We start from the raw sequence: 12,453 nt of genomic DNA on the forward strand, positions 1-12,453 counted from the left end.
ATTCCGAGCCCTCTGCACCAGGGGTGGAGCCTAAGTCTAAGATTTATATCCAAGGTCTGATACAAGCTGTCCATGCAGCCTTGGTCATAGGAGGACGAACCTCCAGCACCTAAGTCCAAATATGCCTATTTCAAGGATGTAAAGGTGACCGCTGCCATATTTCCTTTATCTGCTCAGCTGGTTGATCACCTGAAGGTGTCATAGAAATCACCTGGAAAGCGTTACCAGTCGCAAAGGCGCCTGGCTTATGCTTATCCTTTTGCTGAGGACTATTTTACAAAATGGGAAACTTCACTAGCGGTGGATTCTCATGTGACGAGCTCGGTTAACAGCGTGACCCTACCTATGCCTTCCATGTCGTTCTTAAAGGATACTACGGATAGGAAGGTAGAGGTTTGCCTGAAATCCATTTACTCCCTTTCAGGTGCTGCATGCAGACCGGCCATGGCTATCTGCTGGGTACCTAGAGCTATGGAATGTTGGGCAAAAACACCCTTGAAGGTTCCTTGGCCTCGGATGCTACCAGAGAGCAGTTGAATCTAGTGTGCAACCTCCGAGATTCAGCTACCTATGTTAATGAGGCTACCTTGGATAGCCTATTGAATGCTAGGATTTCCACTGTAGATATTGCGGCTCAATGCTCTCTGTGGTTATGCTCTTGGAGGGCAGATGCAGACTCCAAGAATGACTTAGAGTGTTTACCTTATAATGGTAAAGTTTTGTTTGCCCCTGATTTGGATAAAATTGTGGATACGTTGACAGCGGCTAAGTCGGCTTGTCTACCTTCTGCCCCTGCTCCCTCTGGGTCTCGGACCTCGTCCTTTCGGATCTAAAAGGCCCCAGGTAAGGTTAAAGCTCAGTCCTTCCCTACGCAGTCAGTCCCCAAGAAGACTGGCAAACCCAAGAAGCAAGCTTGGAGTGCGAGATGTCCGGCTGCCAAGCCTGATGACAAACCCTCAGCCTGAAGGGTCAGGGATCCCAGGGTTGGGAGGTCACCTTTTTCAGTTCGCCCAATACTGGTGTCAGACTACCATGGACATATGGGTAAGAGAAGTGTTCTCGCACGGATACGCCCTCTCCCGCAGAAGACCCTCCCCATCCGTTTTTCTGCACAAGCTTTCTGTCAAACAAGGACAAGGCCTTACTAATCCAGAAGGCCGTACAATCCTTGCTTCAGGCAGGGGTCATTGTACTGGTCCCGTTGCCCCAAAGCGGAACAGGTTATTATTCCAATCTCTTTCTGGTTCAGAAACCAAACTGATCCTATCGGCCTATAATCTCAAGTCCCTGAACAAATTCCTCAGGGTACCTCGGTTCAGGTTGGAAACCCTATGCTCGATTTATACTGGCTATGGAACCTGGGGAGTTTATGGTGTCGCTGGATATTCAGGATGCATACCTGCATATTCCAATTGCTTCAGCTCACCAGCGTTTTATCAGGTTTGCTGTACTGCAAAAACATTTCCAGTTTCGGGCTCTGCCGTTTGGCCTCTACCAAAATTATGGCGGCAATGGCAGCCCATCTGCCGCTGCAGGGGGTTCGCCTGTTACCATACCTGGATGACCTTTTACTGTTGGCAGAGTCTCCAGAGGTACTTCAACACCACCTACAGCTGACAATATCTGTGTTACAGATGCATGGGTGGTTGATCAATTGGAAGAAGTCCTCCCTGATCCCTTCTCAAAGGATGCTCCATCTGGGAGCTCTGTTGGATTCACAACAGCAGAGGATTTATCTGACGCAGATGCCTCCACAGTCGCCGAATGTCCATTCACTCAGCGTTTCAGTTGCTGGGCTCCATGGTGTCGACTTTTGACATGGTGAAATATGCCCAATTTCGTTCCTGGCCTCTATAAAAACATCCTCTCCAGGTGGGACAGATTACCCCATCGGATAAAGGCACACGTCTCTTGCTTGGTGGCTGCAGATGAGCCACCTCACCAGGGCGCGCCCCTTTTGGCTTCCCGACTGGGTCCTCCTGACAACGGATGCCAGTCTCCGGGGTTGGGGCGCAGTGACAAGTCCACACACCTTTCAGGGACGGTGGACAGCAGAGGAGTCTGCCCTGCCAATCAACATATTGGAACTTCGGGCGGTCTTCAGGGCCCTGCATCAAGCCAGACTCGTACTTCACGGAAAGCACGTACAAGTTCAGTCAGACAACGCCACGACCGTGGCTTACATCAACCATCAAGGAGGAACTCTAAGTCAGGCGGCAATGACAGAGGTGTCACGCATTCTGACATGGGCGGAAGGTCATCTTCCAGCCATATCAGCAGTGTTCATTCCATGAATTCTCAATTGGGAAACGGACTTCCTCAGCCATCACGACATGCATCCCGGGGAATGGTCTCTTCAACAAGACATGTTTCAGCTGCTAGTGGACAGGTGGGGCCTTCCGGATGTAGACCTCATGGCCTCCCGACACAATCATAAACTGCCAGTGTACTGGTCCAGGACCAGAGACGCCAAGGCTCTCTTGGTAGACGCTCTGTCAGTCAAGTGGACCTTCCAGTTTTCATACCTGTTTCCTCCAATCTCCCTTTTTCCTCAAGTACAGTATGTCGGAAGTTCAAACAAGAAGCAGGCACTTGTTTGAACTTGTTTGAAGAAGCAGGCACTTTTTTGAAGCAGGCTGGTGGCTCAGACGTCACTGGTACTCAGATTTCATAGTCTCTCCATAGACACTCCAGTGCTGTTGCCTCAACGTCCGGACCTGTTGTCTCAAAGTCCTTGCCTTTACCCGGACCTGGGTCATCTGTCTTTGACGGCGTGGCTCTTGAGACATCCCTCCTGAGGTCCAAGGTTTTTTCTGGCTCTGGATAACACCATGCTCAGAGCACGTAAACCAGCCTCTGCTAGGATTTACCACCAGGTGTGGCACACCTACTTTCAATGGTGTCATCCCAAAGGTTACGACCCCCCAGGTATTTCTGATATCCAGAGTTTTGGCTTTCCTGCAGGCGGGTTTGGATCTTGGTCTCTGCCATCGGGAAGCCGATGGATGGAGTCCCGTCCGCCGGCTTCCCGACTTCCTAGCAAGGGAATCCGACGCCTGTCATTTTCCCTATGCCGGGAGACCGGCACTCAGCTTACTGATCGAAGGTAAGCCGGGCGCGAAGAGCAACGGGAGGGTTAGGTTTAGGTTTCCCGGGGGGACTTAGGGTTAGGCACCCCCCTGGGAGGTTAGGTTTAGGCTAGGGGAAGGGGGGATTAGGGTTAGGCACCCCTGGGGGGGAGGTTAGGGTTAGACACCCCCCGGTGGACTTCGGGTTAAGCGGTGGGGAAGGGGGGGGATTAGGGTTAGGCACCCCCTAAGGGAGGGTTAGAGGGTAGAATAGGTTAGTGAATACTTACTTTGGGACGATCAGAATTTTCATCCACCAGCGGTAAATCATACTGAATCTGTTTCCCTACAGGGTGTCCTTCACATTTAACCCGCCCTTTGTACCTAATGTGGCACCTTGGGATTTGACTGTTATCCATAGGGCCTTCCATTTAAACCCCTGGACTCAGTGGATCTCAAATGGCTTACAGCTAAGACTGTTTGTTTGTTTTTCTTTTAGCTTTTGCTTCCGCCAGAAGAGTGTCAGACTTGGGGGCGCTCTCTTTGCGTTCCGCATTTCTTGTCTTTCACCAGGACAGGGCGGTGCTTTGGACTCGCCCTGGCTTCCTTCCTAGGGTGGTTTCTAGTTTCCACATAAATTACGAAATTATTGTACCGACCTTTAATTCTCCAGACATATCAGCAGGTGAGGCCTCCTTGGATGTGGTACGTGCACTCAGGATTGATGTGAACTGTGCCAGTTCCCTTCGGAAGTCAGACTCCTTGTTTGTCCTCTGCGGCTTTCACAAGAAGGGATGGCCGGCCAATAAACAAACTTTGGCTAGATGGCTTCGCATGGCTATCTCTAAGGCTTACATTCACGAGGGCCTTCCAGTGCCGCCCTCTGTTACTGCTCATTCTACTCGGTCTGTGGGTCCTTCGTGGGCAGCTCGCCGTGGCGCCTCGGCTGATCAGCTTTGTAAGGTGGCCACATGGTCTTCTGTCCAGACCTTTCTAAGGTATTATGCATTTGATATCTTTGCCTCTCAGGATGCTTCCTTCGGGCGGCGGATTCTCTGCACAGGAGCGTCCCCACCCTTGAAGGTACTGCTTTGGGACATCCCCAAGGTCACCCTGTGGATCCCTATGGACCCTGAAGTAGAAAATATGAGATGGTAAGAACTTACCTTTGTCATCTCTCTTTCTACGAAGTCCATAGGGTCCACCGGGCACCCACCCTGACGCACCTGTGCTTCAGTTGGGCTTCGCTCTGGTCACTGGTTTTCTGTCTCCTCCTGTGTGAGAATGTGATTCTTGAGTGTTCCAGACTTTCTTCTCTCTTATATTCTCCTTTGGCTTGCTACGAAACTGAGGTGCCTTTGGCCCGGGGCCAGGGTATAGAGGGAGACCCAAGTGCATCATGGGAGAAAAATTTACTGCGTAAGGTGCCCAGATGATTCAGCATCACCTATACCCCAAAGGTCACCATGTGGACCTTATGGACTTTGTAGAAAGAGAGATAACAAAGGTAAGTTCTTACCATATCTTTAATATTTAGGTAAGAGGCTTTCGTTTGAGTGCGCAAAGGCATAAACCATGAAATGTGGCTCTGCAAATAAATTTAGGTTTTATTATTTTTGCACTCATGATTTGGAGCTGCAGTGACTTCACATTTCTGCATTCAACTATTTTGTTACAACATAACATCTACCATAAAGTCTACGGCACTATAAGAATTTGCATGCCATTAATGTCATTGATATGTTGTCTACACCAGGCTGGCTCATGTAGAATGCAGTCCTTTATAACATACAAGACCATCACCAAATAAATAAGCTTGTACTGCTAGTTAGTTTGTAAGGGTCCCGTAGGTTGCAGCCTAAAGATAAAAGAAGCCCCCAAATGTTGCTATAATGTTCAATCAAGGTATGTTCTTGTCTGTTGTGAAAGGATGAGAGAAGATAAAATATAATGTAGATCAGCCCTTTTTCAACTGGCGGCCTTCAGGACAAATTTATGACACGATGTAAACTGGACCACCCAACATTCCTGGCAGCTATTACCTAAGGTTACATTCAATGCCATTGCTAATTCTGTTTATTACTAGCGAATTGGGTTTGCTAATTTTCAATTTGGCTTTTCCTAGCGACCAAGTCATAGTACAATTTACACCACGGTTATTAAACTAACACAAGCTCAGATATTTAAGTGTGATACACATTAATTTGTGAATGAAATCTGCATCAAATCATGTCCATAGTTGTGTCTATTGGTACTTCCAAAATCTTGATGCTCAGTGTGGTTCCTCTGTACAATAGGTTGAATATCCAAGAGACAATTCAGATGATATCTGTGAATTAAAAAAGAAAAAGTGTAAATTGGGAGGGGGGGGGGGGGGATTCTTATCCTTCTAACGTCTAATTCACAATTGGAAGTTTCCAGTTTAGCTTAATTAGTCCATAATTACCTCCTGCATTGCTGTCCTCTGTTTCCTTGACTGGAGTCTTCTGCCTCGGTCTTCTCCAGCAGTGTGAGTGTGCGCGCACGCACGCACGTCCCCTGTGTGTATGTGAGGGGTGTCAATGTGTGTAAAAACGGAGGAATAATGTATAGGATGGAGATTATTACAATATTATGCTCCATTTTATGTAACAATAGCATACTTTTCGAAATAGAGAAAAAGGATCCCATTAATAAATAAGTGTGGCCAGGGACCCAAGCTTAGATGCCCACCACTGCATAAAGTTTTGTGCTGCAGCGCCATCAAAGTTGTGGTTGTGACTCCAAGGGAGTTAATTTGCAGCACTAAGTCTAGAGAAACATTGTTTTGAAATTTATTTTAAATGTTTTAATGGTTTAACATGTTATATTTAATGTGCTGTGCGCAGCTGTAAAATTGTAGAAAAGTATGTTTAAATGAATGGACTGCACACTTGTATTATAGAATGTTTATAAATAGTATATTTAATAAAGCTTTGCTGTTTCGGGACATATTGGTCTCAGGAAATTCTCACTCATATGTTAATGACGGTATCTTGAAATCAGCAAAAACTAATGTAAATGTATAGCACTTTCTCGGAAATGAACACCGGGGTTTTGTCTCCTGTATAAAATGTAGAATTTCTTGTATATTTAAGTTATATGGTAATTATGTTGCTATTTAAATCAAATATAGAGTATGATTCTGTATGGCTAATTCAAATAATAAACACAATTAACAGATTACTCTTGCCGTATTATATTTAATTTTGGGAGACTGTTTCCAGATTTATGTACTAGTCTTAAATGTGCAGTATATGGGTGAGATCACAGCCTGCTGTATTGTGTAAGGTTCCAAGTGTCTGTGTAGGTGCCTGGTGGCGGCAGCAAATTACCCACCCACAATTGGAGAATCTGTAACTAGTGGTTACTGACCATGAGATTGAATTCCTATGAGTGATGAATTAAGCCCACTCATAGGGGGAAAGTGAATTGTTTTTATGGGTGTCTGATGGAGCAATTCAGTTGTTACTCTGATCAAGTACGGCAAGCGCCAACATTTCTACTCACACCCTCCTGAGGTGGCGAGCAGAAATGTGTGAAAAGTCGGTAGTTTGGGCACCCTAATCAGGACTTTAGACTGGTTTAGCTACTTTACGTGGCTAAACCTGGTGCTTTTGGGGAGTAACAAGTACTATAATTAATGATCACCCACAGCAACTGAATAGCTCCTTTGGACACCCATTCATTATTGGTGCCCAAAAACTCCCCTATATTGATCAAGTACAAGTAGGAGAGAGGTAAAGTTGAGCGAGATAAAGTACCAGCCATTCAACTCCTAACTGCCATATTTCAGGCTGTGGTGTCTATGTACTAAGCCTTGGAGAGCAAGTGTATGGAGCAGTGGCGTAACTAGGGTATATGAAAATTAAAAATGGAGCCCCCCCTATGTGGGTGTGATAAAAAAAATGGGCATGGCCACTGAAAATGGGGCATGGCAACATGACACCACTTTCTAGTCACTCTGGGAACATTCATTTCCATTACATATGCACTAAGTAGTAGTGCTCCTCTTGCAATGTCCCCAATCTGAATCTCATTGGCTGCTGAAACACACACATCGACGCTGGGTAGTACGAGTGTATTACCCAGCGCTGGCGGTGTTGCGTGTGGAACTGTGTAGTGCAGACCACACTGACTGCAGTCTGCACTACACTGAGTGACTAGGGTGGACCTTTGACCGGCGGAGCCCCACGCGCCGACGGTCCCACAGCGTTCAGAGCACGAGCCTCGGCGTCCCTGCCCTAGTTATGCCACTGCGATGGAGATAACAACCAATCAGCTCCCGTCATTTTTCAAACTGCCTGTAACATGACATGGTTGGTACTTTATCTCCTTCCACTTTATATCTCTCCAAGGCTTAGTTTATAGTGTTTGAAAAATGACAGGAGCTGATTGTTTGGTATTTTATCTCCCGCCAAGGCTTAGTACATGTGCCCCATGGTCTAATTCCCATTGAACCTGCAAAGAGGATTTAGTTAGAGACTATGGGGCAAATCCAACTGGCTGCAAAAATCACTGCAGGTATGCGCACTCCCGACACCCGCAGTATCCAATTTTTTTAAAACCCTGCGGTGTGTGAAAAAGGAAAACTCACCTCTGGACGTCTACTGCTATCTGAGCCCGGCCTCTGCAGCCTCCGACGGATGGACCAGCTCCTACGCTCACCTGCAGAAGAATGAAGCCAGCCGGAGAAGAATGTGTAATGTGTGCAGAGAGCTGCTTTGATGTAAAAGGGAAGTGGGGCAGCGCCAGTAAGCATGGGGAATTAGTACCCGCCTCCCCCCCTCGGCGCCCCTGAACGTGCCTAGAGGCTGACATCGTGGATGTCTAGGTGGTGGAACCTTACAGGCCGCCCAGAGCACACAATTTAAAGAGCTTAAACAATGTATAATGAGATGAACATATATGCCGCTTGCATTGGACATTACATATTTGCCACAATATTACTCTCTGGGTCCTATAGGGGATGTGCAATGTGTAAACTCTGGTGCCCTACACTTCTTGGTAGAGGAGATTAACAACCATTTTTCAGACTGCTGTCATAATAGAAAGGTTTCGTTACCCAATGTGGTTGTTCCACCATATTTAGCAGAACTCTTTATGACAAATACCTTAAAATTATGGACTAAGGTAGTTACTGCTGGGATTCCATAGTCTTTATTGTCAGTGTAAGCTAGCAATGTATTTTTGCCACTTCAATGTGTTTTAATTATGCATATAAGATACATGGGACACATCTGTATATCAAAGGGACAGCAAACAACCATCTGCACATCTAATGTATGTTTGTTCTTTGTTTTAACTAGGATGAGCGGGTTCGGTTCCCTGAGAACCGAACCCTCCCGAACTTTGGGGATCCTAGTCAGCTTGGGTTTTCCCGCCTGACTCTTATCTGAAAATGAGGCAAAACATCATCATCCCGCTGTCGGATTCTCACGGTTTTGGATTCTATAAATGTCCCGCGATCTCCACCATTTTTCATTCTGGCTGTGGAGAGTGACGAGGGAGCTGTACTGTGCTGTGCATACTGCATAGGGGCTGGCTACAATTGTGTTGCTTAAAGGCTGGCTGGCTGCTGTTGTGAGTCTTGTGACTGAGGTTGTCCTGTCCATCCATAGAGGCTGGCTCGCTGTTGTCCATAAGGGCTGGATGTTCTGTGCTGTCCAGTGGGTGCTCTGTCCATAAGGGGTGCTCTTCACCTCCAGTGTGAAAAAAAAACAATTTTTTCTGTGCGTGTTAGCCACCCTTGTCAGCAACGTAGGTGCGCAGGGGTGCTGTGCTGCTGTCTGGCAAGGGGCTGCTACCTCTTTCAGGGGTGCTCTTCACCACCAGTGTGAAAATAAAAACAATTTTTCGTGTGTGTGGTTGGTTGTGTGCGTTAGCCGCAACTTATCTGCGCTATAATTGCTTGGTGACACTGCTGTAAGACCACAGTGAATATGGAGGACAGTCACATGACAGGAGAGCAGGATCCAAATACCAGTCTTGTAGCTGCCGTCAGCAGTCATGATGACGATTCAAGGCCGTCAACGTCATCTATGAAGGCCGATGTACCAGGGCTTAAGTCAGGCCAAAAATTCAGGCTAAAAAAAATCAACTGTTACCCTGTTAAAGAAAGAAAAATCTAAAATCAGCTTTAGAGAAACAAAAAATTGGCAATATGCCATTCACTACATGAAGTGGCAAGGAAAGAATAAGGTCTTGGCCTTTATTATTTATGACTGGTGGCCCCTCTGCTTGTAGGAGAGGTACTGTACAAAAAAAAATTTAAATTGTTAAGACGAGTAAGACACCGGAACCAACTGTGTGCTCCGAAAAAAATCTGCGGTTGCCATGTGTGAGCCTGACCTTTCTAATACTGTACTTGAAGAGGATCCTTCTTCCACCATTTGTGTGCCCTCTGCAAACGTGGGGATGAGCAGCACAAGTCAACATGCTGACATAGAAATCGAGGATGCTTCTGTGGAAATGGATGAGGAGGATATTTATGTAGTTGGCGATACCAACAAGGATGATGAGGATGTTGCTGCTGAGGATGTTTGTGTAAAAACTGTAAATCGGGCAACAGTTGTTGCCCATGGTGGAAAGAATCCCATTGTTGCCTTGCCTGGGCAAAGGACCAAAAAATCCACTTCCATTGTGTGCAATTATTTCCACCCAAATTCGGACAACCTTTGCCAAGCCATTTGTAACCATTGCCAAGTAACAGTGAGTAGAGGTAAGGACCATCTTGGAACCTCCTCCCTGTTACGTCTGTCGAAGCTGGATAGTTGGCTGAGACCAGATCACCTTAAAATTAGATCGTAATGACGCCATCTTGCGACTGGCCGCAAGACGCCATCTTGTAAATCAGATTGCAAAACGCCATTTTGCGAATGGCCGCCCAGCGCCATTTTAGCCAAACTCACACTTAACTACATATGGCGATGTTACTATTAGCATCATGCGATTGCATCTTACACCATTTCTCATACACACATAAATACGCACAATTGCGCTGTTAACTAGTCGCACTTTAGCGAATGCATAAGATCTTGTATGAAAATGCTGTTTATTAGCCTCATGCGCACGCATCTGCCCCAAGTTAACTAGCGTCTTCCTATCAAACCCCACATACTTATACATTACATATTTACATACAAGGCTCTATAAGTTTTAAAGTATAAGATTCAAGTTTGTTCATTTATTATAATTGCTATGAAATAAAGGTTATTTAGTAGCTCAGGTTTAATACATAAGTAAGTCATGTTTGATATTATACTCATCTGCACTCTTTCAACAGCATTACGGTATTGTCGGTGTGAAGATCGCAACATGCATTCTCAACTTATGGACTGCAGAGACTTAAAGCACCGAAATGTACATTATATGACCAACTGTTAGGATGTGCATGAGGCAGGAAACCAGAGACAACCAATTGTTAGAGGCTGGACTGTGTCTATTTGAATCAACCTGTTAAATGCTCTGCAACAGATGCATCCTCCTTGGGAACCAATGGCATCGGCGACAAGCCTCTATTGTGTTGTCTGTTTCTGTGAGAGTATAAACGTGTGTGTTGTGACCCCAGTCTGGGTCTTCTTGCTGAATGCTGATTGACGGGGGTTTCTTGCTGATGCCTACATCTGGTCCAGAGCGCTGCGTATGTATAACTGTACTTGGGTCTGTATAATTCTTTGCGCTAAATTGTACTTAGATCATAGCGTGTAACTGACTGTACTTTTTACTTGAAATATCACTTTGTGCTTTGGAACCACAGGTGCAAGGTCTGGAGTCTTTATTTACTGTATAACTGCGTACACAAAATAGCGTCATCCTTGGAGGTTTATAGGCAGGATATTAGAAGGTATAGGCAGGAGTATATAGAGGTTCAATTCTGTATCGTTACGTCACTTGCAGCACATTTATCAAATTGGAAAAGGTATTTCAAATTCTAAAACTGGGGACAAAAAACAGAACAGCATTCAGTCCAGTGTCGCCTAGCTGTTCCCTTCTCTCTGGATCCAAGCGCCTGTAATCTCCACCGCCAACACCTGCATCATCATCAATATCCTCATTCGTGATCAGAAGTAGTCCTGCATCCAATTTCATAAGCATGACTGACTTCTCTTCTATCGGTGATTCCTTAGAAGGATCCTTGATTGCTACGCCTGTTGCTGCTGCTGGGGGTGGATCTTCATCCCAGAAAGGGACCAAGAAGACAACTACTAGTAGTAATTTAAAAAAAAATATTGACTATTAAACAGTCCTTTGATAGTACAGTACACAGTATGATATCCATGAACGATAGCAATATCGTTCAATGATAAATCATTTATATCGTTAATTTTTATGCAGTGAATGACCAACGATGCGCGTTCCCACATGGACGATAATGATATCTATGGTTGTCCGTACATGCAGGCCAACTTGTATGATTTCATCAAGATTTGCATGATCAGAGATGTGTCAGAATGACTTCACTGGAATATATCTATCATAGATATCTATCAGTGTGTACACCCAATATCTTTTGTCCTGCACTACAGAAAGTTAAAGGGAAATCTTTCAACGATATCATTGGTTGTGCAGATCATACCGTGTGTATGCAGCTTAAATTTATCTATAAAAACAAACAAAATCTCAGGTGCTCCAGAGAGAACTGGGAATTCCAAATCAATATGCAGCTCACCACTAAGGGGGTAGGCAAGCCCCAAAGAAAAAAGACTAAGGAGACTGAGAAATGTGGAATGTGGGAGCGCTATTGATATATGAAATTGACACAAATAATCAATGATGAATAAAAAATTAACTATCATTTAATAATGCAATTGACATAATAGGAATAAAATGGTGATGTTGACTCAAATAAAGGCAAATGTATCTAGAACCAGCACAGAGGAAGTAAACATAAATCTAATGAATGGATATAAGAATACAAACATAACATTTAAAAACCAGCATCAATAGAAAATAGGTGGTGATGGCAACAGTTGTGGAATGCGGTCTGCAACAATAGTGTCAAAAGATTGTGGATAATTAGTGCACCTGTTGATTGGGAATAATGTAATATATATAGGTTAGTCTCAGATTATTCTGAGATATTCAGCAGATGATATAGTCCTGTGCAGATAAGTCTCTCATTACCAATGAACAGATGAATATAAACTGTGGAGATGCAAGTGTCAAATAGTTCCAGTATTGAATGAGAAAATGGATTAAGCCAGCACACTGCTGTAAACTCCGATGTCTTACCCGCTTGATGAGCCATGTAGTGCGGGTGCTGTGCGGAGTGGGGAGATCGGCTGTTCTTGCAATAAAGGGTCCTGGCCGGGAATGAGTGGAAAAGTAAAGTTTCCTTATGCGGTGTGGCTGTGTGTGTAGAGCG

Source organism: Taudactylus pleione, unplaced genomic scaffold (genome assembly GCF_031769625.1).
Source record: "Taudactylus pleione unplaced genomic scaffold, aTauple2 ptg000025l, whole genome shotgun sequence".
Lineage (NCBI taxonomy): Eukaryota > Metazoa > Chordata > Amphibia > Anura > Myobatrachidae > Taudactylus > Taudactylus pleione.